A 25,455-nucleotide genomic window follows, 5' to 3' on the forward strand; every position below is an offset into this window, starting at 1 on the left:
GCAAGGCAGCGAAAGCACTGCATTATGGGATCTGTAGTTTATTGTGTTATCATCGCTTCATATCGTCGGGCCATTAGTAACAATAATATAAAATGATGTCGCGGGCCTTGAGTTTGACACACATATGGTTTAGACTCTTTGCAAACGCTTTTCTTTATATCTTTAAGCTGTTTGACACTTTTACTTGCTTTCTATCAGAGTTGTTTTACTCCTGCTTCGGCAATGTTTCATTTCTACACCCAAGCGATCATTGAATTCATTTTTGTCCTATTTTTCGAATTTAGCAACTGTGTAACATTGCGGCTACTGCAAGACGTCAAAACGAAGGTATTAAGGTCATTTCAAGAAGACGTACCAGTTCGAACTTAAGACTCAAACTCAACGTTTGGGTTTAGTTAGCTTTTATCATGTGTTCAGGTTTTACATTTTAAGTTACATTTGTTTTATTTTACTTAATTTTATTGCACTATAGTGCAGTGCGGCACTGTACTTTATTTTTATCTTAACATGTAGTTTGCTTATGTGACCACACGGCGGCGCCTCTCACCCGCGACAAGCTCTGATCAACTTTATTTGATGCTAGTTTCGAGCTTTACGTTATTCTTTGGAGAATAATTGAGCGGGTTAATGTCTGAAAGACAAAAACAGTTCATATTTTCTATTATTCTGTCTGCAGTTGGAACATTGCAGCACTTGACATGTTGGAGTTCAATGCCCCTCATCGGCCATTTAAATCCACTTGTGAAAAAATAAAAAATGTTGCCATTCTTTTTAATCTGCAAAAAAAAAAAAAAAAAAAAGAACAATTCCAGAATTGTTATTGATCATATATTGCCTGATTTGAACCTTGTCTCCTGAATATTACCGTTTTTTTCCGTGTATAGTGCGCAAAATTTAGGCCGAATTGACCAATTGTGTAATCCTGACAAAGCAAGCTAATACAGGCGCCTGGGTCTCGGGTCCTTAACACAAAAAACTTGTGTGCCTTCTGTGACCATCAAAAGACAACACATTCTTCTGGGTTGCCCAGTTTTAAAGAAACATAATATGAATATTCAAGCATGCAAAATATTGTGTGGTGATTGGTCGATGGTTGATGGCCAGCTCCTCCTCGTTTGGGTTTTCCCCTGCTCAGCACAGGTGTCTGGACCACGACGAGTTGTTATTCGCGTTCCCCGTCGGCCTTGAGATGTCCTCCCTGTCTGGACATCCTGTTCCACAATACTTTGAAGAAAACAAATTCATGTAGTCTGCACATCCCTTTCCACTTATTAATCGACCAAACTACTACTAGAAATTATATTGATATGACTCTTTGTTTGATCATCTGCCCTCTGGGAAGAGGTACAGGAGCCTGCGCTCCCGCACCACCAGACTCACCAACAGCTAGATGATCTTTGGGAACAACCGGATGTTATTCTGCCGGTCAGTATCACTGCGCATGCGCTAGCAAACTCGATCGCAAAGAAATGTTTCGGATTTGTGTAGGGTACATTGTGACAGCAAACGAGCAGGTGATCGAGCAAGTGTCTGATACAACAGCATTGTGTTCGTATGGAGCGTGTTTGAAGTGAACACCAGAGAAGAAAGCGTATCTGTAATGGCGGCCTCCGGATCATATCCGGATTAAAAAAAAATATATATTTTTATTTGTACCCATGTATAATGCGCACCCCAGATTTTAGGACAATAAATTAGTTAAATTTTGCGCATTATACATGGAAAAAAAACGGTACTTGTATTTCTTCTGCAGACAAGAGGAAGCCCAGCGCATTGATGAGGAGCTCTTCAGTGAGTACGGCTTCAGTGTGGACCAGCTGATGGAGCTCGCAGGGCTCAGGTGGTACCACCATCACAAGAGTGAACCACACTGTCCTTCCAGAATGATCACAATGTGAATCTAAGCATCTTCTGCTATTCCTCCCCCGGTTGGGGAGCGTCGGAAGCGGTGTGCGAGGAGGCTGAAGCCAACTCGGCTCGCCCGGCCGTGCCTTCCATTCTTCTGGCGAATATTCGATCGCTGGACAACAACATGGTTGACATTCGCCTGCTGAGATCTACGAACCGGACAGTGCGTAACTGCTGTGTGCTCGTGTTCACTGGGACTTGGTTGACCGTCAACATTCCGGACTCTGCTGTACATCTGGAGCGGCTAGCGGGCGGACCGGGCCATTGTACGAGGGGGAACATCGCGAGAAGGTGGAATGCGCGTCTACATCCGTGACGAATGGTGCCGGGACTCTGTAGTGGGATGCAAGCACTGCTCGCCACTGGCGGAGTTTGTGATCTCCAGGCTGTTGGGGTCCTGAACTCCTTCCCCTTCTGAGTGGCGTCCTGTTAGAGTTAGGGTTAGGGTGCGAAAGGGACTCCAGTCGGATCCGGGTCTGCTGGAGCTCCTCGTGTGCCGTGCAGCTGAAATTGATCTCAACAGGTTAGTCGTTACTGGAAAATGTGTAAATTTTGTAAGATGTGCGATGTTCCACTGTGACACATCCACTGACCTCATCTCCTTTATTGCTGAGTTGGACATATTTGCCGTCCTGCTCCACCTCATCCACGGTGACCTGCCCGCTAGCAGAGGCCTGCTGGGTGATGGGAGTACGAGTCACAGCGCTTCCGGCGAAGCTCGAAGCCTCGCTGTCCGTGTCGTTGGGACGCTTCCTCTTCCCGCTGGCCGACGTGGTCGAGCGTACCGTGCGGACAAACGTGGAGACATTAATTGCTATGAGAGGAAAAGTTGTGGTATGTTTGTAAGCCACACACACCTCTCCTCCTCGCTGTCAAGCACCTACCTGTAGGCAATTATCTCCATATCCAGCGCTAGCTTGACATCCATTAGCTCCTGATGCTCATCCAGCTCCTGTAGGCACTTATCTCCAGATCCAACGCTAGCTTGAAATCCATTAGCTCCTGATACTTATCCAGCTTCTGCTCCAACCGCTCCCTCATGTCGACCATTTCTCGGTCTTTCTCCCCGAGGAGGTCTCTCTTTGGAGACAGAGCCTCCTCCAGATCTTTCACTTTTGCATCACGGGCTGCAAGCTAGTGTCAACACAGACTTTTTAAACTTTTGCAGCTGAGACAGATTCTAAGGTCCAAATGATAAATGGTTACCTCTTTTTGAAGGTAGAGTTTAATTTGAAGTTCATGCTGGCTTTGCATCTTCATCAAGGCTTCGGGCAGTTTACTTTCATAATCTTCCTGGGGGGCGTTTTCAAAATCCACCATGCGAGACTCGTGCCGGCGTTTGACCTTGCGCAACTCCTACGTGAGACGTGAGAATGACTCAGCTTTATTCTCATGAATTAAAAATAAGCGATAGTGATGATAATCGTGTAATAAACTGGGAATATGGAAAATGGATGGACGCAGTCAAATGTGCTATTTATGTTGATATGCGACTATGGCAGACATGGGCAAACTACGGCCCGCGGGCCACATCCGGCCCACGGGGCCGTTTAATCCGGCCCGCCAAACCTGAATAAAGTGTATTATAAATGTTTGGGGGGGTCATTTTCCCTACAATTACTATGTTTCCCCAGTAGATGGGAAAGCGCCCGCCCGCCCGCGCATTTACTCCCGGGAGCCGTCAGAAAGCTCGGTGCACACTCACAAGTACATGTGCGTACTCAGTAGTACGTAGTCATTTCATCTATCAGTGCCGAATTTTGAGTGTAGGCTGTGACGTCAATATTCTCGTAATTCGCGTGCTGAGTTTTCAGAGACAGTTTTACGCTAAAGCCACCCACAAACCTTCCCCTGGAATCCTTCTATTAAAATGAGTCGCCCAAGAAAAAGCAAGGTGGACACAGTGCCGAGTGTTTAAAAGAGAGTGGCCAATTTGGCTCGACGTACGCGACGTGACGTTCAGCCACATGAACGTCAACAAAGCCGGTCACAGATCTAGGTTAACGGACCGACACCTCGGCTCTATCCTAAGAATTACCACAACAAATTTTACCCCAGACTATGATGCACTGGCAAAAAAGGGAAACCAACAATACTATTGATTTCTTTATTTAGATGTATTCTTTCACTGATTCTTCAAGATGATGTATTTGGTCAGAATGTTTGCCGTTGGATGTGATGTTGCCTCATTAGATAAACATATTTCATAAATCTGACCTGCAGGCGCTGAAGTGATGGAAAATGTTATACATCATAACAATGTCGTATTTAATAAGAATCACTGATAGTAGTTTTTTGGTGAAATATTTTTTTAGTCCAATGTTGAGCTGCAATTAGTCACGAGGAGGATTTTCCTTGGGGTGTGGCCCCAGCAGCAAAGCAATTATGTCAGCACTAATATCCAGCATCCATTTTGTTGTTGGCATATTTTTGATAAAATGGCCGGGCCTCACCTTGCTTTCAGCTCCTTGATTTCCTCCCTCAGCTTGCTCACCTCCAGCTCCAGACGTGCACGCTCTTTGGCCTCAGAGTCCAGAGTCGCACGGGCATCCGCCAGCTCCGTCTCGAAAACGGCCTTCAGGCCCGTCAGCTGCCGGGACACCTCTGTTTCGGATTCAGTGATGCGCAAAAGCAAGCCGGCGTTCCCCACTTCCCGGGAACGGGCGTTGTCGACGTAAATGCCCAGAAGGTCGTTGAGCTTGCGGAGATCTTCCACCTCCTGGGAGAGGGCGTTGTTTGCACCTTGAGGAATGTTTTCTGGGGTCGCCATCTCGAGCTTGCTTCTGCTGATCCAGGAAAGACTCAGTGTCATGCATTACACCAATGCCTGATTGCACTTATCAAAGAAACTGCATAGAGGTTTCTTCAAAGTCAAACAAAGGTTCCTTTGTAAATACACATAAAAAAAAACTCACTCTTTGCAATGGTTCAAAGAAACTATGCAACGGATGGATCCTAAGGGCGGCTCGGTGGGGCACTGGGTAGCACGTCCGCCTCACAGTTAGGTGGGTGCTGGTTCGATTCCACCTCTGGCCCTACCTGTGTGGAGTTTCCTCCCTCAGCTTGCTCACCTCCAGCTGCAGACGGTCGTTGAGTAGGGGTGTAACGATACATCGATACACATCGATTAATCCATATAATGCTCTACGATTTATTGGCATCGATGCTAAAGGTAAACATCGATTTATATCGCCGTGTTTGACCTCGGACATTAGACGCGACTTTATTTTGAAATCCAGTTCATTGTTGCTTGCTTCCTCTTTCCGGGAGCAGGGAGCACAGGGCTCGAAGCTTATTTTTTGCCCAAGTTGCCCTCGGGCAAGTTGGAGAAAATTTTACTTGCCCGAAACAAAATTTTACTTGCCCGAATTTTTTTGGAGTGGATTTTTACTTGCCCGACACATTTTTGCAATAAAAAAGACAACACTATAAGTTTTGCCTTCATATGCCTTCGTATCCGCCAACCGGAAACAAGCTCTGCTGGTGCGCAGGCGCAGAAGAGCCAGGGACGGGTGAGAGAGCATGCATTTAATTACGAAGCGCTTTGCCGTTATCAATGTATTGCAGACTTACACGAGAAACCCTAGAAAACAAAATGTCGGACCAGAAGCGGCAGAAGTTGCGAGAAATTATGCACAAAATCGTCTTTTTACAGCTTGAAAACATGGTATTATGGCAGGGCAAGTTCGGGCAAGTGAGGAAAAAATTCTACTTGCCCGTCTGCCATCGCTACTTGCCCCGGGCAATCGGCTAATCGTTAGTTTCGAGCCCTGCACGAAGAAAGAATCCGATCTGGCGAAAGCCCGTGCGGCTCTGGACTCAGAGGCCACAGAGCGTGAACGTCTGCAGGTGAAGTTGTCCAAGCTGAAGATTGATTTTGACGAGCTGGAAGCAAGGTGAGGCCCGCCCGGCCATTTTATCAAAAATATGCCAACAACAAAATGGATAGTGGATATTAGTGCTGACACAATTGCTTTGCTGCTGGGGCCACACCCCAAGGAAAATCCTCCTCGTGACTAATTGCAGCTCAATTGGACTTTCAGTTAACCATCCCATATGTGGGACTCACGATGGGATCACCGGTGTTTGAGTGATGTTCCAGTTATTTATTTTCTTTCTGTGTGTTCGCAATTGTCATGGTGATAATACTAGCCAACTTACATTGGCTCCCGGTCCATTTAAGATGTGACTTCAAGGTTCTTCTACTAACCTATAAATCGCTGCATGGCTTAGCGCCTTCATATCTCGTCGACCTAGTTGTTCCTTATGTTCCGTCTCGTAACCTTCGTTCGCAAAACGCTACCCTTTTAGCGACACCGAGGGCCAAGAAAATGTCTGCAGGCTCTAGAGCATTTTCTATTCGGGCTCCAGAGCTTTGGAATGCCCTACCAATGGATATTAGGACTGCTACCTCAGTAGAAACATTTAAGACACGTTTAAAGACACATTTCTATGGCATGGCCTTTAACTAACCTGTAGTGGCCGATTCGGCTGGAGTTTGTTTTCTCTCCCTCTCCACCCCCTCCCTCCCCCCTCCCCGGCCGGGGAGGTGGTTAGGTGGCACCCATGCTGACAGCGGCTATCTGGATTCTCGTGGGCCAATTCAGGATGGGGGAACTGCAGCTCAACCTCCTCGAAGACACTGCCAGGACAATTGAGGGCTCCTTCGGCAGCCCTCTGCTATGACATGGACATCCACTTTTTATTTAATTGATTTTCATGTTGTATCATTTGTGCCCTCTCTGCATCCATTTCAACCTGGTGATCCTGAAAGGGGGATCCTTCCATCTGTGGTCCCTTCTCAAGGTTTCTCATTTTCCCCTGGTAGGGGTTTTTAAGTTTTTCCTTGCCCTTTTGGGAGCTTAAGATCAGGGGATGCTTTGAGAATAATTGTCAATTTCTGTCTATGTGAAGCCCTTTGAGACTGCTTGTGATTTAGGGCTATACAAATAAACCTGACTTGACTTGATTGTTCTGGTGTTTTTTTAACTCGGCTGTATGTATTTGTTTGTTCACGCTGATTTCTCCGACTGCCCGAAATTTTCCATATTCTCAGTTTATGTGTATATCTGTCATCACAGGGACACGAAGAAAGAATCCAATCTGGCGAAAGCCCGTGCGGCTCTGGACTCAGAGGCCACAGAGCGTGAACGTCTGCAGGTGAAGTTGTCCAAGCTGAAGATTGATTTTGACGAGCTGGAAGCAAGGTGAGGCCCGCCCGGCCATTTTATCAAAAATATGCCAACAACAAAATGGATCGTGGATATTAGTGCTGACACAATTGCTTTGCTGCTGGGGCCACACCCCAAGGAAAATCCTCCTCGTGACTAATTGCAGCTCAATTGGACTTTCAGTTAACCATCCCATAGTCGCACATCAATATAAATAGCGCATTTGACTGCGTCGAGGGTTTAATACTGTTTTTGCTCAGGAAGTCGCATCACATTCAAATCCTTAAAGATGAGCTGGAGTTTGAAAAGAAGCTGCATTCCGCGGTCGGTAATTACCATCACTATCGCTTATTTAATTAATGAAAATAAAGCTGAGTCATTCTCACGTCTCACGTAGGACTTGCGCATGGTCCAAAGCCAGCACGAGTCTCGCATGGTGGAGTTGGAAGCCGGCCAAAAAGTGAAAGATCTGGAGGAGGCTCTGTCTACAGAGAGGGAGCGGACCCAGAACAAGGAGGAGAGGTCTTTTTACAGCTTTAGAACATACCACAACGTTTCCTCTCATTGCAATTAATGTCTCCACGTTTGTCCCCAGGGTACGCCAAACCATGTCGGCCAGCAAAAAGAGGAAACGTCCGAAGGACAGCGAGGGTTTGAGCTCGGGCGGATGCAATGTGCCTCGTCCTAAAATCGCCCAGCAGGTCACTGTGGATGAGCAGCAGGTCACTGTGGATGAGCAGCAGGTCACTCTGGATGAGGTGGACTCGTACGGCAAATATGTCAGACTCCGCAATACAGTTGATGAGGTCAGTGGATGTGTCACAGGGGAACATCTTACGAAATTTGCACATTTTCCAGTAACGACTAACCTGTTGAGATCAATTTCAACTATTAGGATCAGAATTTGGGGAACTGGCAGGTGAAGCTCCAGATTGGATCTTCTGCTCCCATCGTATTCAAGTTTGCCGCAGAATTCATCCTGAAGGCCCACGAGAGTGTCACGGTAATCAATCTTATCTGGAAGATCTCAGATACAAGGTGCTCAATATTTCAATGACCTTTACATGCATCAGATCTGGGCGGCTGACGCTGGCCGAAACCACAATCCTCCCTCTGATCTAGTCTGGGAGACACAGTCCAACTGGGGACCCGTAGGCCAGGTCCACTTTACCTTGATCAACGCCAACGGAGAGGTGACACATCTTTCAAGCGACAAGAAGCAATATTTCTCTTTTGACGCCCGTTTTTCTTCCAGGAAATAAGGATGAGCAAAGCCACTGGCGCACGTTTGGAAGATGATGATGGAAATTCCACTTCCACCGTGGGATAGAGGAAATGGAATTTCGGTTTCTTGTGTGTCTTGACATATGAAGGGATTGACAATAAAGCAGACTTTGACTTTTGACATGGTCACATTATAAAAATATTGTATAACAATACAATTAAATGGGCTTTTTTTAAATAAAATCTGCTCCGACCTGTTGTGAAATTTAATTGAAATAATTGAAATAAAGTTGTTGTTCTTTAAAAATGATTAAATTCGTCTTTTTTCATTCTGTGTAATTGCATTCTGCTGTATGCACCAAAAAAAAAGAGTGTGATATCGGTTTCATCAGTATATAATTGAAACCGGAAGGTATTCGGAAATCCCTGCGGTCAGTAGAATATATAACGGCTGTGCAATGAGAAGTCAAGACATGTTCCACGAGAGCAGGCGGTCAAGGCAAGAGTAATCTCGACGCAACATGCCCAACATGTGTAAGTCAGTGATGAATGTTTCCTGAATTTTCTTCCTCTTTTGCCATTCATTCATGATTTTCTTCTGCTTCCGCATTAGACACGCAAATTCTCGCGGTGGGCTTGGTGGCTTTTCTAGTACTGCGAGCCAATGGCGCTCCGTTGACAGAAGCGACCACCGTCTTGCCATCAAGCGACACCTCAAGTGAGGAGGAAACGGCGCCCTCTGACCTGCTGACCTCTGCTCATGTTTGGGACTCGGTTCTGGGTACCGCTAAAGAACACCAGAAAGCTGTAAGTGGAAATTCAGAAAGCACCTTCATTGTCTTCTCCTGGCTGTAAAACATATCTGACTTGTGACTAATTTCAATATCAGTTTGATGATGAATTCCAAAACAATGTCAACTTTCATTTACTGGAGCACTACAAAGCACCTCAGTTTCCAGCAAACTGCCCCAGCTCCAACTTTAGCAAGGTAAGAACCAGAAATGGAAAACCACCAGAGGTGGGAGAAAATACAGACACTGACACTTTCCATAATTGTTTGCTAGCATCGGCTTGACTTTTATGCGTAGGTTGAATAGATATTTGTTTTTTAACTGACCTAAATATTCTTTTTTCCAGGAGGCTTGCCTGCACAGGCTGGCCCAAGGTCTGTCCACTTACATAATTCTTCTCAAGCACGTGGAGAAGGAATATCCCGGCAGTAAAATTCTGTCTGAGGCCAAACACTACTCTGAACTCCTGCTCTACAATATCAAACAAAAGGTTGGCCAGTGTGACAATTTAGGGATAGGAAATGAATTTTGCTGTTACTATAATACCTATTTTGACATTGTGTTGCTTACTCTTGTCCGGCAGATGAAAAAAACAGAAGAGGTCACAGGCCTGAGTAGCAATGAGGAAGAGAGCCTATTGAGGTCACTGTACCACCCCGATGCTTTCCACAGAAAGATGACGGCGCACAACATCCTGCGGAAGCTCTACATCTTCATTGTTGACGGCGAGAGGGCGCTGAGGCGCAAAGAACGGCGAAGGGGAAAACATGCCAAGGTCTTCGCCATGTTTAGTTTATTGCGGTAGTCACGTCCGCCACTGAAGCCCGTCGGAAATGTTGGGCAAAACATGAAGTGAATTAAGTTGTTGGATCTGCACTGACGTGTCGTAACCCACTGACGGATTGATGATGTATTTGTTTTTGCATGACGCACTGAGTTTTTTAATTTTTTTATTCTGTAGATAACCTATTTATTGCTCATTCAAAAAAGCCATTGTGAATCTAAGACCTTATTTATTGCAAACAGTCGTATGAATTATTTAAAGAAGATATTTATTACATATTATTGTTTTTATACTTGAAGGCATGATAATTATATTTATTTTTTAAACGGAATGTATTTTTAAAACATGAATAAAACTATTTGCTTACTTGTGAATTGAACTACTTGATTTATAACACTTTGGCAGGTGTCTTTTGAGAATTTCACTTATTAGATTGAACTTACGAAATCTCTTTTTCTGAGATTCAAAGACATCGTATATATATATATATATATATTTGCAAAACTGAAATATCGTAAGGCCACTTATGGGCTTTACTGTCAGACATTTATTGACAAAAACATGGAACAGACTTCAAGACAATGTCGTAACAATAACAAATAAATATCTCAGACCAAATTGACTTTCGGGTGGCCAACTCGTCGTGGTCTTCGGGTGGAGGTTGTTGATGCAGGTGCACGTCATCCTTCTTCAACCCCAAAGTAAACTGAAACGAAGCAAAAACAGCCAACGATACATATGTCATTGTTGTTTTTGACTTAATCTGCCATTTTTTTTAAGGTTCTCTTTCTACATATTTACCAAACACAAGCGATACATTAACTTCAATACAAAAAAAGGGCACTACCTCAAATACAACTTAGAAAACAGTTTGACTGAAATGGTAGTCATTCAATAAATAAATATACGCACATTTTCTTTTTCAAATTGCAGCCTTTGCGGTTTTGAAAATTGCAGTTGATCACATTGCAACGTCGACTTGAATTCTATTCATCTCTCAGTTTTAATGCACAGACAGACACACGAGAGAAAACGCTGACACAGAAGCAGTGGATGACGCAAATCAGTGTTGCCGCAAGCAGACCTGTTGCTGAGATTGTCTCATGTGTTGAGACGAGCGACACTAGACGGTGTTCAGGTGAACGTCACCACCAAGAATTTACCGATAACGACAGTGGAGTGGTTTTCAGGTAAACAGCTGGCAAATGTGACAAAAATTCCAAAATCTCGTAGAGAAAAGTTCCTACGACAAATAAAAGCACAAGAAAAGTTAAAAGAAAAATTGGAAGTGAGACGTAAAAAACAGGAACTAAAGAGAATGATGAAAAACTCTAAAGAGAGGGAACAGTACAGTCAAATTGCAGAGGTAAGACAAAGGAAATTGGGTTATATTAGAACCCGTTATCAACAGGACAAGCGTTTTTGTGCCAAACAAAAGTCCTATTTTACACAACGTTGTCAGACGGATCATGAGTTTAAGAAGAAAAACCTTTCCCGTTTCTCACGTCGTTATAGGACAGATGAGTGTTTTACGATGAGACGACGCGCTTACATCACAGAACGTTACCGTGACGATGTTGGGTTTCGAAACAGGCAGCGCTCTTACATGACACGCCGTTATTTAAACAACCCTGAATTCCGATTAAAACATCAGGAAATCATGAGGCGCATAATGGCAAAAAAATCTGATTCACTGAAGACCAAAACAATGCGCAGAGTAAGTACGCTTTTGAAAAAATACTAAGTCATAAACCGACTATGTAGGGAGCGAAATGACTGTGTGCTCATGAAAGCTGTTGAGGTATTCAAAGCCCAAATTAAGAATGGCCCCACATTTGTCTGCACTGTTTGCCACAGAGCATTGTTTCCGAACCAAGTACGCGCTTGTCAACGTAAATTTTATAAGAAAAACAGACATGTTGTTGCAAGTTGTCTCACGGGACAATTTGTCCATATCTGTGATGATGAATGTCAGGCCTCGTGCAGCGTACCAGCTGAAAGAAAACTGGAGTGAATATGTCACACTTGCTATAGTCACCTCAAAGATGGTAAAATGCCTGCACTTGCTGTTGCGAACAATCTCACACTCTCTGATATTCCAAAGGAACTGTGTGGATTGAACATACTGGAGAGACACCTCATTTCCAAATGCATATCATTTGCCAAAATTGTACCTCTTCCCAAAGGTCAACAACGAGCCATTCGTGGAAATGTGGTGTGCGTGCCATCGGAAGTACAAGAGACGGTCAATGTCTTGCCCAGACTAAGAAGTAAGTCACAGATGTTGAGAGTGAAACTGAAGAGACGGCTTTGCTACAAAGGCCATCAGTTTTTTCAAACTGTCACTTGGTCTAAGCTAATGAGCGCTCTGATGAAACTGAAACAAGTCCATCCACAGTACAGAGACATAACCATTCGCGACGATGCGGACCTTTGCGACCCAACCCTCACTGACGATGAGAGCAGCTCCGATGAAGCGCAAATGAGCGACAGTGAGTACAATGAGGAAGCTCTGGAGGAGATGTACAGATTTGAAAGTGATGCTCTGTGTGGGATGAACAGTGACTCTCAACATGACAACAGTGGTAACAAACAGCAACAAGAAAATTCGGAAGACGGTGATCAACCAAATGGTGGAGTGATACTTGAATCATGTCTCCAACCCAATGATGTGGCAGAGGAAATTATGAGTTTTACAGAGGGCATTTATTGTGTTGCTTCTGCAGAAAGAAACAACCCAGTAAGTTTTTTCAAGACTCCCAAGCTTGAGGCCATGGCTTTTCCGGTGCAGTTTCCCACTGGTCACAACACCCTCGATGAAGAGAGAGCAATAAAACTCACACCAAGCAAATATTTCAAAACCCGTCTGTGTTGCGTGGATGAACGCTTTGCTCGAGATACCAACTACTTGTTCTTTGCCCAGTTTGTGACTGAAATTTACCAGGCAACGTCGAGCATGACAATACAGCTGCGCAAAGGTAAGCCTTTTACCAGGGATGGTCGAAGGATAAACAATGCCATGCTTCAGGACAAACGTGAAGTTGAGAAACTGGTGCGCAGCAAAGATGCTGTCCGATTCATGACACCGCTGAGAGGTACGCCGGCCTATTGGGAGAAAACCACCAAAGATCTTTTTGCTATGATCCGGCAGCTGGGCACACCCACGTTCTTTTGCACATTTTCTGCTGCCGAAATGCGTTGGGAAGAGGTCATCACCGCCATCAAAGCGCAACAAGGTGAAGTAGTGAATTTCGCCCAACTTGACTGGGCTACCAAGTGTGAGATCCTACGCAGCAATCCTGTGACGACGATGCGCATGTTTGACAAGCGTGTGGAAGCTCTGTTCAGAGATTTGATCCTCTCTCCGGCGCAACCGATTGGTGAGGTCGTCGACTACTTTTACCGACTGGAGTTTCAACACAGAGGAAGTCCTCACATTCATTGCCTCATATGGGTTCGAGGTGCCCCTGTATTTGAGGAAGCCACGGATGGAGCCATCTGTCATTTTGTGTCTCGCTACATCTCGGCCGAGCTGCCGGACCCGCAGAAGGAACCGGAATTGTACAAAAAGGTCACAGAGGTTCAGATGCACAGCAAAAGTCACTCCAAATCGTGCGTCAAACACCAAGGTGCAAATTGCCGCTTTGGATTCCCCAAACAACCGTGCGATGAAACAATGATCGTCAGACCTGCGCCCGTCGACGACGACAATCGAGATCAACGCAATGACGATCGGTTGGCGTCGAATGCCAAGCTTGTTCCCGTGCTAAATCTGCTGAATGAGCCTGAAACGGCATCCCTGACTTTGCCTCAGCTAGTGGCTAAATGTAAGCTCACCGGTGACGAGTACATGAACTGTTTGCGCATGACGGCCTCGTCGAGTTCTGTCGTGCTTAAGCGAGAACCGAAAGACTGCTGGGTCAACAACTACAACCGCCATTTGCTTCTTGCCTGGGATGGAAACCTGGACATCCGATACATCCTGAATGCCTACTCTTGCATCGCATACATCTGCAGCTACATCAGCAAGGCTGAACACGGTCTGAGCCAATACCTGAAATTTGTCATTGAAAACTCCCGCTGCGCAAATGTCAACGAGAGCGATGAAATGAAGCAAATTATGCAAGCGTACTCCAAGAAAAGAGAAGTGAGTGCTCAGGAATGCGTCGCACGTGCGTGCGGCTTGCATATGAAACAGTCCTCCCGCATGGTGGTGGTATTTGTACAAACGAGTGACAATGCGCTGAAAATGAGTTATCCTCTCTCGCTCCTTGAGGGCAAAACGCAGGAATCTCATGAAGTGTGGATGACTGGCCTGCCGGAAAAATACAAATCCAGACCTCAAACAGAGGAATTTGAAGTCATGTGCTTGGCTGATTTTGCATCAATGTGCAGAATTGTTTATGGCAAACAAGCCAAAGGTAAGAATGTTTTGCCTCTGCTGAACGACATGGGCTTTGTCCAGAAAAGAACAGAAAAACATGCGGTCATCAAATACTGCAAATACTCTGAACAAAAGAATCCGGAGGAATATTACTGCTCCTTGCTCAAGCTGTACCTGCCTCATCGTGCTGATTGCCAATTAAAATCTGAACGTTGTCCTTCCTATCAGTTGTTTCATGATAACGCCTGTGTACAGTTACCGTATAACGACTCTGTGGAGCGCGTGTGCCAAATTGTCAGAAGGAACAGAGAAAGGTATGAGAAATACAGTCGAGACATTGACAACGCCATCCAAGAGGTGGAGGAGAGTGGGCTCGTCATAAACGAATGGTGCCACCTGGCTCCCGAGAGTGAGTTGCAAAGACTCGAATGCGTTGAGGAAATGAACGCGAGAGATGAACCGAACGACAACGTGGAGGAAAATGTCCCGGACTATAACGTCAGGTCCAAAACAACGCAAATGTCCATCGTGACAGAGGCTGCAGCCATCGATCCCGCAGTGTTACGCGACATGTATCGTAACCTGAACCAAAAGCAAGCGTCCGTCTTCTACAAGGTCAGAGATTGGTGCATAAAACGTGTGTGTAGCTCAAAGCCCATTGAGCAGTTCTTCTACCACATCAACGGTGGCGCCGGGACCGGCAAATCGCATCTGATCAAGTGTATCCACGCAGAGGCTACCAAAATACTGCAGAGACTACCACGACTGGCTGAGGAGGCCGACATTTCCAAGCAAACGGTTGTTCTCGCAGCTTTCACTGGCACGGCGGCGTTCAACATTTCCGGGGCAACGTTGCATTGTCTACTCAAACTGCCGAGAAGTCTCAAACCCCCGTACCACGGGCTGGGCAATAAACTGGACGAAGTCAGAGCCGAGCTGTCCATCGCCGAAATACTCATCATCGATGAGATTTCCATGGTGTCGAAAGACCTCTTTGCCTACGTGAATGCCAGGTTGAAACAAATCAAAGGAATTAATTTACCTTTCGGTGGCATGTCTGTTCTTGCTGTTGGAGATTTCTTTCAGCTCCCTCCCGCGAGACAGTCCAAACCTCTGTGCGTGTACGATCCTACGCGGCTGGACCACTGGCGTGACGACTTCAAAAAGATCACGCTCACCGCCATCATGAGGCAGAAAGACGATGTCGCCTTTGCCGAACTGCTGAACCGACTCCGCGTCAAAGAAAAGTCAGATGAACTGTCGGACATGGACAGAGCTCTCCTTGCCACGAGGTACACTTCCCCAGAAATGTGTCCAAAGCATATTCTGCATGTTTTTGCCACCAATAAACAGGTGGATGGCCATAACTCTGCGATGCTGGAACTGTTTCATAAGGACATTGTGCAGATTGACGCGGATGACTACAAGAAAGACAAAGGAACTGGCAGAATGGCAAGGCAAGCTTCCCCTGTGCAAGGCGCTAAGAATGAGCTACCAGACTCAATCAAAGTTGCCTTGGGTGCTCGTGTTATGATCACACGGAACGTTGATGTTCAATCAGGTCTGTGCAACGGGATGTTTGCAAAAGTTGTCAAATTGGTGAACTATCCAAATGAAGCCCGTGTCCAGAAACTTGGGTTGGAACTCGATCATGTGAGTAACACAGCGCGTGCTGCTAACCCCGTGTACATTGACAGACTGGAGGAGAAGCTGAACAAGGCTGGAGTGACGCGCCGACAGTTTCCCATCAAGCTTGCTTTTGCCTGCACGATCCACAAGGTACAAGGCATGACAACGTCACAGGCTGCAGTTTCGCTGAAAGGTGTTTTCGAACACGGCATGGGGTACGTAGCTCTGAGTAGAGTGACTTCGCTCAGTGGTCTGCATATTCTGCATATGGATGAGAGAAGGCTTCATGCAAATCCACAAATCACTGCTGCTCTTGCTGAGATGGCAGAGGATTCTTTGGAGAGCGTCATGCCCCTCCTTCACGTGATGCCGTCGGTAGATCGGGCAAATCACCTGGTTGTCGTCCATCATAACACCGAAGGGCTGTCTTGTCACGTGCAAGATATCGTGTCTCATCACGAACTGCTTTTCGCTGATGTTTTGTGCTTCACAGAGACACACCTCCAAGGATCAGTGGCCGATGGACGTGCTTGCTTGGAAGGCTACACGATGTTTTGCAGGAACCGAAGTGATTCTTACACAAACTGTCCTGACTTGGCTACAAAACGTGGTGGCGGCGTAGGTATTTGTGTCAAAAGTCACATCGCGGCCCAGGAAAAGAAATACGTTCAGGGTGTGACCGACATTGAATTTGTTGTGGTGATGTTGGGATCACCGGTGTTTGAGTCATGTTCCAGTTATTTATTTTCTTTCTGTGTGTTCGCAATTGTCATGGTGATTGTTCTGGTGTTTTTTTAACTCGGCTGTATGTATTTGTTTGTTCACGCTGATTTCTCCGACTGCCCGAAATTTTCCATATTCTCAGTTTATGTGTATATCTGTCATCTCAGGGACACGAAGAAAGAATCCGATCTGGCGAAAGCCCGTGCGGCTCTGGACTCAGAGGCCACAGAGCGTGAACGTCTGCAGGTGAAGTTGTCCAAGCTGAAGATTGATTTTGACGAGCTAGAAGCAAGGTGAGGCCCGCCCGGCCATTTTATCAAAAATATGCCAACAACAAAATGGATAGTGGATATTAGTGCTGACACAATTGCTTTGCTGCTGGGGCCACACCCCAAGGAAAATCCTCCTCGTGACTAATTGCAGCTCAATTGGACTTTCAGTTAACCATCCCATATGTGGGACTCACGATGGGATCACCGGTGTTTGAGTGATGTTCCAGTTATTTATTTTCTTTCTGTGTGTTCGCAATTGTCATGGTGATAATACTAGCCAACTTACATTGGCTCCCGGTCCATTTAAGATGTGACTTCAAGGTTCTTCTACTAACCTATAAATCGCTGCATGGCTTAGCGCCTTCATATCTCGTCGACCTAGTTGTTCCTTATGTTTCGTCTCGTAACCTTCGTTCGCAAAACGCTACCCTTTTAGCGACACCGAGGGCCAAGAAAATGTCTGCAGGCTCTAGAGCATTTTCTATTCGGGCTCCAGAGCTTTGGAATGCCCTACCAATGGATATTAGGACTGCTACCTCAGTAGAAACATTTAAGACACGTTTAAAGACACATTTCTATGACATGGCCTTTAACTAACCTGTAGTGGCCGATTCGGCTGGAGTTTGTTTTCTCTCCCTCTCCAGCCCCTCCCTCCCCCCTCCCCGGCCGGGGAGGTGGTTAGGTGGCACCCATGCTGACAGCGGCTTTCTGGATTCTCGTGGGCCAATTCAGGATGGGGGAACTGCAGCTCAACCTCCTCGAAGACACTGCCAGGACAATTGAGGGCTCCTTCGGCAGCCCTCTGCTATGACATGGACATCCACTTTTTATTTAATTGATTTTCATGTTGTATCATTTGTGCCCTCTCTGCATCCATTTCAACCTGGTGATCCTGAAAGGGGGATCCTTCCATCTGTGGTCCCTTCTCAAGGTTTCTCATTTTCCCCTGGTAGGGGTTTTTAAGTTTTTCCTTGCCCTTTTGGGAGCTTAAGATCAGGGGATGCTTTGAGAATAATTGTCAATTTCTGTCTATGTGAAGCCCTTTGAGACTGCTTGTGATTTAGGGCTATACAAATAAACTTGACTCGACTTGATTGTTCTGGTGTTTTTTTAACTCGGCTGTATGTATTTGTTTGTTCACGCTGATTTCTCCGACTGCCCGAAATTTTCCATATTCTCAGTTTATGTGTATATCTGTCATCTCAGGGACACGAAGAAAGAATCCAATCTGGCGAAAGCCCGTGCGGCTCTGGACTCAGAGGCCACAGAGCGTGAACGTCTGCAGGTGAAGTTGTCCAAGCTGAAGATTGATTTTGACGAGCTGGAAGCAAGGTGAGGCCCGCCCGGCCATTTTATCAAAAATATGCCAACAACAAAATGGATAGTGGATATTAGTGCTGACATAATTGCTTTGCTGCTGGGGCCACACCCCAAGGAAAATCCTCCTCGTGACTAATTGCAGCTCAATTGGACTTTCAGTTAACCATCCCATAGTCGCACATCAATATAAATAGCGCATTTGACTGCGTCGAGGGTTTAATATTGTTTTTGCTCAGGAAGTCGCATCACATTCAAATCCTTAAAGATGAGCTGGAGTTTGAAAAGAAGCTGCATTCCGCGGTCGGTAATTACCATCACTATCGCTTATTTAATTAATGAAAATAAAGCTGAGTCATTCTCACGTCTCACGTAGGACTTGCGCATGGTCCAAAGCCAGCACGAGTCTCGCATGGTGGAGTTGGAAGCCGGCCAAAAAGTGAAAGATCTGGAGGAGGCTCTGTCTACAGAGAGGGAGCGGACCCAGAACAAGGAGGAGAGGTCTTTTTACAGCTTTAGAACATACCACAACGTTTCCTCTCATAGCAAATAATGTCTCCACGTTTGTCCCGAGGGTACGCCAAACCATGTCGGCCAGCAAATAGAGGAAACGTCCGAAGGACAGCGAGGGTTTGAGCTTGGGCGGATGCAATGTGCCTCGTCCTAAAATCGCCCAGCAGGTCACTGTGGATGAGCAGCAGGTCACTGTGGATGAGCAGCAGGTCACTCTGGATGAGGTGGACTCGTACGGCAAATATGTCAGACTCCGCAATACAGTTGATGAGGTCAGTGGATGTGTCACAGGGGAACATCTTACGAAATTTGCACATTTTCCAGTAACGACTAACCTGTTGAGATCAATTTCAACTACCGTTCTTTTCCGTGTATAGTGCGCAAAATTTAACTAATTTATTGTCCTAAAATCTGGGGTGCGCATTATACATGGGTACAAAAAAAAAAAAATTAATTTTTTTTTTTAATTTTTTTTTTTTAAGTCCCAATGATCGTCACACACGCAGGGAGGCAATGGGTCCCATTTTTATAGTCTTTGGTATGGTCTTAACTAGGCTGGATGTAATTTTTTTTGTTGGCGTTGATTTCTCCGACTGCCCGTAAACGCACCACCGCGCTTCGTGCGCGCACGGGACAGCAAACGAGCAGGTGATCGAGCAAGCGTCTGATACGAGAGCATTGCGGTCGCATGGAGCGTGTTTGAAGTGAACAGCAGAGAAGAAAGGCAAAGTGTTGTGAAATAAAATGCACAGAACGGATGCGCAAGACACGTCAGCTATATAAAGAGCGAGAGTTGTTTTCTTCCTATTAGTTTCAATTCACAGTTTAATTAGCAGTTTCAATCAGCAAATAACAAAATGCGTATTACAGGTAATATTTTATTTCACAACACTTTGCCTTGTTCCTTTGGTCTCTGCTGTTCATCCTGAAACACAAAGGCGCTCTTTAAGCAATGCGACAGTGAGCGCCCGGCGCGCTGCGGTTGCGCGACCGCACCAAATTAAGCTCCCTGCGCAGTGCGCACTGAGGTCCACTTAAATTTTAGAAAGTACATCAGGACTTTAAAAATATCTTCTAAATTTCAGCGACGGCTCTGTCACAATAATCGACCAGCCCGGTGCAGTTGGGCGGTCGGCGGCGCGCTACGGTTGAGCGTTCTCTCGCGCGCTCTCGCTCTCTCTCGCTCTCGCACACACGCAAACCGGATATCATACGGAGGCCGCCATTACAGATGCGCAGAACGGATGAGCAAGACACGTCAGCTATATAAAGAGCGAGAGTTCGGTTCTCTACCTAAATCCGTATTACAGGTAATATTTTATTTCACAACACTTTGCCTTGTTCCTTTCTTCTCTGCTGTTCACTTCAAACACGCTCCATGCGCACGGAGCGCGGTGGTGCGTTTATGGGCAGTCGGAGAAATCAACGCCAACAAAAAAATTTACATCCAGCCTAGTTAAGACCATACCAAAGACTATAAAAATGGGACCCATTGCCTCCCTGCGTGTGTGACGATCATTGGGACTTAAAAAAAAAAAAAAAAAAAAAAAAAAATTCTTTTTTTTTAAGAATTCATAAAAATTGGGTGCGTATTATACATGGGTACAAGCTGTTTTCCAGCATCAGCATGCCATTTTTAGGGGTGCGTACTATACATGGGGGCGCACTATACACGGAAAAAAACGGTATTAGGATCAGAATTTGGGGAACTGGCAGGTGAAGCTCCAGATTGGATCTTCTGCTCCCATCGTATTCAAGTTTGCTGCAGAATTCATCCGTTTGCTTACATAATCTTCCTGGGGGGCGTTTTCCAACTCCATTAGCTCCTGATACTCATCCAGCTGCTGGTGCATCCGCTCCCACATGTCGGCCATTTCTCGGTCTTTCTCCCTGAGGAGGCTACGCATGGTGTCCCCTCTTTGGAGACAGAGCCTCGTCCAGATCTTTCACTTTTGCATCACGGGCTGCAAGCTAGTGTCAACACAGACTTTTTAAACTTTTGCAGCTGAGACAGATTCTAAGGTCCAAATGATAAATGGTTACCTCTTTTTGAAGGTAGAGTTTAATTTGAAGTTCATGCTGGCTTCGCATCTTCATCAAGGCTTCGGGCAGTTTACTTTCATAATCTTCCTGGGGGGCGTTTTCAAACTCCACCATGCGAGACTCGTGCCGGCGTTTGACCTTGCGCAACTCCTACGTGAGACGTGAGAATGACTCAGCTTTATTCTCATGAATTAAAAATAAGCGATAGTGATGATAATCGTGTAATAAACTGGGAATATGGAAAATGGATGGACGCAGTCAAATGTGCTATTTATGTTGATATGCGACTATGGCAGACATGGGCAAACTACGGCCCGCGGGCCACATCCGGCCCACGGGGCCGTTTAATCCGGCCCGCCAAACCTGAATAAAGTGTATTATAAATGTTTGGGGGGGTCATTTTCCCTACAATTACTATGTTTCCCCAGTAGATGGGAAAGCGCCCGCCCGCCCGCGCATTTACTCCCGGGAGCCGTCAGAAAGCTCGGTGCACACTCTCAAGTACATGTGCGTACTCAGTAGTACGTAGTCATTTCATCTATCAGTGCCGAATTTTGAGTGTAGGCTGTGACGTCAATATTCTCGTAATTCGCGTGCTGTTTTCAGATACAGTTTTACGCTAAAGCCACCCACAAACCTTCCCCTGGAATCCTTCTATTAAAATGAGTCGCCCAAGAAAAAGCAAGGTGGACACAGTGCCGAGTGTTTAAAAGAGAGTGGCCAATTTGGCTCGACGTACGCGACGTGACGTTCAGCCACATGAACGTCAACAAAGCCAGTCACAGATCTAGGTTAACGGACCGACACCTCGGCTCTATCCTAAGAATTACCACAACAAATTTTACTCCAGACTATGATGCACTGGCAAAAAAGGGAAACCAACAATACTATTGATTTCTTTATTTAGATGTATTCTTTCACTGATTCTTCAAGATGATGTATTTGGTCAGAATGTTTGCCGTTGGATGTGATGTTGCCTCATTAGATAAACATATTTCATAAATCTGACCTGCAGGCGCTGAAGTGATGGAAAATGTTATACATCATAACAATGTCGTATTTAATAAGAATCACTGATAGTAGTTTTTTGGTGAAATATTTTTTTAATGCTGTTAATAAATGCATTTGTTTTCAAAAAATCCATGCTAAAAGTAAAAAGCTTTTATGCAATGACCTTTACATGTCATTTATATGACCTTTACACACAAACACTACATCCATCTGCTCCTGGTTCGGCCCCCCGGTCAAAATTTAGAACCCAATTCGGCCCGCAAGTCAAAAAGTTTGCCCGCCCCTGGACTATGGGATGGTTAACTGGAAGTCCAATGTTGAGCTGCAATTAGTCACGAGGAGGATTTTCCTTGGGGTGTGGCCCCAGCAGCAAAGCAATTATGTCAGCACTAATATCCAGCATCCATTTTGTTGTTGGCATATTTTTGATAAAATGGCCGGGCCTCACCTTGCTTTCAGCTCCTTGATTTCCTCCCTCAGCTTGCTCACCTCCAGCTCCAGACGTGCACGCTCTTTGGCCTCAGAGTCCAGAGTCGCACGGGCATCCGCCAGCTCCGTCTCGAAAACGGCCTTCAGGCCCGTCAGCTGCCGGGACACCTCTGTTTCGGATTCAGTGATGCGCAAAAGCAAGCCGGCGTTCCCCACTTCCCGGGAACGGGCGTTGTCGACGTAAATGCCCGGAAGGTCGTTGAGCTTGCGGAGATCTTCCACCTCCTGGGAGAGGGCGTTGTTTGCACCTTGAGGAATGTTTTCTGGGGTCGCCGTCTCGAGCTTGCTTCTGCTGATCCAGGAAAGACTCAGTGTCATGCATTACACCAATGCCTGATTGCACTTATCAAAGAAACTGCATAGAGGTTTCTTCAAAGTCAAACAAAGGTTCCTTTGTAAATACACATAAAAAAAAACAACTCACTCTTTGCAATGGTTCAAAGAAACTATGCAACGGATGGATCCTAAGGGCGGCTCGGTGGGGCACTGGGTAGCACGTCCGCCTCACAGTTAGGTGGGTGCTGGTTCGATTCCACCTCTGGCCCTACCTGTGTGGAGTTTCCTCCCTCAGCTTGCTCACCTCCAGCTGCAGACGGTCGTTGAGTAGGGGTGTAACGATACATCGATACACATCGATTAATCCATATAATGCTCTACGATTTATTGGCATCGATGCTAAAGGTAAACATCGATTTATATCGCCGTGTTTGACCTCGGACATTAGACGCGACTTTATTTTGAAATCCAGTTCATTGTTGCTTGCTTCCTCTTTCCGGGAGCAGAGAGCACAGGGCTCGAAGCTTATTTTTTGCCCAAGTTGCCCTCGGGCAAGTTGGAGAAAATTTTACTTGCCCGAAACAAAATTTTACTTGCCCGAATTTTTTTGGAGTGGATTTTTACTTGCCCGACACATTTTTGCAATAAAAAAGACAACACTATAAGTTTTGCCTTCATATGCCTTCGTATCCGCCAACCGGAAACAAGCTCTGCTGGTGCGCAGGCGCAGAAGAGCCAGGGACGGGTGAGAGAGCATGCATTTAATTACGAAGCGCTTTGCCGTTATCAATGTATTGCAGACTTACACGAGAAACTAACCGCTCCCTAGAAAACAAAATGTCGGACCAGAAGCGGCAGAAGTTGCGAGAAATTATGCACAAAATCGTCTTTTTACAGCTTGAAAACATGGTATTATGGCAGGGCAAGTTCGGGCAAGTGAGGAAAAAATTCTACTTGCCCGTCTGCCATCGCTACTTGCCCCGGGCAATCGGGCAATCGTTAGTTTCGAGCCCTGGAGCAGTGCGCGGCGTTGCTGCACGTGAAAGGGGAGTCGACAACTAGTACGCGGCTCCTGGGCTGGTGCTATGGCTAGTGTCCAAAAAGACGAGGAAATTGGCTCCCCTTTAGGCTTCAAGTCATTCGTTTGGAAGCACTTTGGATTCCAAAGAAAAGATGGCTCAACGAACAAGACACGTGCAGTTTGTAAATCCTGCCATGCGGTGATCAAATATTCAGGGAGCACAAATCTCGCCGCACATTTAAAGAAAAAACACGACATCAAAGTTCAGTGTTAAAGTAAGCAATTTGTATACTACAATACTCTTGTAATTTCCTAAATAAAGAGTTTGCAGTACCTTGTTGATTTTGCGTATGAATTGTTATAAATCAGGATATTGTTCTATAGTTTTTATTAAAAAAAATGTATACATCGATCGTAGAGGACTATATCGCGATATATCGTGAATGAATCGCAGCAGGCTTTAAGATATCGGCAAATATCGTATCGTAGTTCTTTATATCGATATTATATCGTATCGTGACAAAACCCGCGATTTACACCCCTATCGTCGAGGTTGCTGAGATCTTTCTTCTCCACCAATTTGTGCTTTTCAGCAATAACAACCTGCTTTGGCGATCTCCTCTGCCACGATAAAATTCGCTTTCACAGCAGCTTCACTTTGTGATTTTGAACGGGTGAAAAACGTCTGCTGGAATATCAGCTTCTTCTTTACCTTTTCTTTAACTCTTCTACCTTCTGTCATTCTGCTCTGCATTCAGGTCTTTCAGGTTATCCAGATGTTTTGTTTCATAGTGCCGTCTTAGATTAAAATCTTTCAATACAGCCACATTAGCGCCACACATGAGACAAACGGGCTTACCGGCAATGTCAGTAAACATATACTCAACCTTTTTAAAGGCTTTGTTTTCAGAATCAACTTTTCTCTTCGGCATCATGAGGGGCTAGCTTCGCAATAACGCAGCAACAAGCACTTGTCCTGATTGCCGCGGAAAAACGCTCAGCAAGGCAGCGAAAGCACTGCATTATGGGATCTGTAGTTTATTGTGTTATCATCGCTTCATATCGTCGGGCCATTAGTAACAATAATATAAAATGATCTCGCGGGCCTTGAGTTTGACACACATATGGTTTAGACTCTTTGCAAACGCTTTTCTTTATATCTTTAAGCTGTTTGACACTTTTACTTGCTTTCTATCAGAGTTGTTTTACTCCTGCTTCGGCAATGTTTCATTTCTACACCCAAGCGATCATTGAATTCATTTTTGTCCTATTTTTCGAATTTAGCAACTGTGTAACATTGCGGCTACTGCAAGACGTCAAAACGAAGGTATTAAGGTCATTTCAAGAAGACGTACCAGTTCGAACTTAAGACTCAAACTCAACGTTTGGGTTTAGTTAGCTTTTATCATGTGTTCAGGTTTTACATTTTAAGTTACATTTGTTTTATTTTACTTAATTTTATTGCACTATAGTGCAGTGCGGCACTGTACTTTATTTTTATCTTAACATGTAGTTTGCTTATGTGACCACACGGCGGCGCCTCTCACCCGCGCCAAGCTCTGATCAACTTTATTTGATGCTAGTTTCGAGCTTTACGTTATTCTTTGGAGAATAATTGAGCGGGTTAATGTCTGAAAGACAAAAACAGTTCATATTTTCTATTATTCTGTCTGCAGTTGGAACATTGCAGCACTTGACATGTTGGAGTTCAATGCCCCTCATCGGCCATTTAAATCCACTTGTGAAAAAATAAAAAATGTTGCCATTCTTTTTAATCTGCAAAAAAAAAAAAAAAAGAACAATTCCAATAATGTTATTGATCATATATTGCCTGATTTGAACCTTGTCTCCTGAATATTACCGTTTTTTTCCGTGTATAGTGCGCAAAATTTAACGAAT

The sequence above is a fragment of the Syngnathus typhle genome, unplaced genomic scaffold, assembly GCF_033458585.1.
Source record: "Syngnathus typhle isolate RoL2023-S1 ecotype Sweden unplaced genomic scaffold, RoL_Styp_1.0 HiC_scaffold_82, whole genome shotgun sequence".
NCBI lineage: Eukaryota > Metazoa > Chordata > Actinopteri > Syngnathiformes > Syngnathidae > Syngnathus > Syngnathus typhle.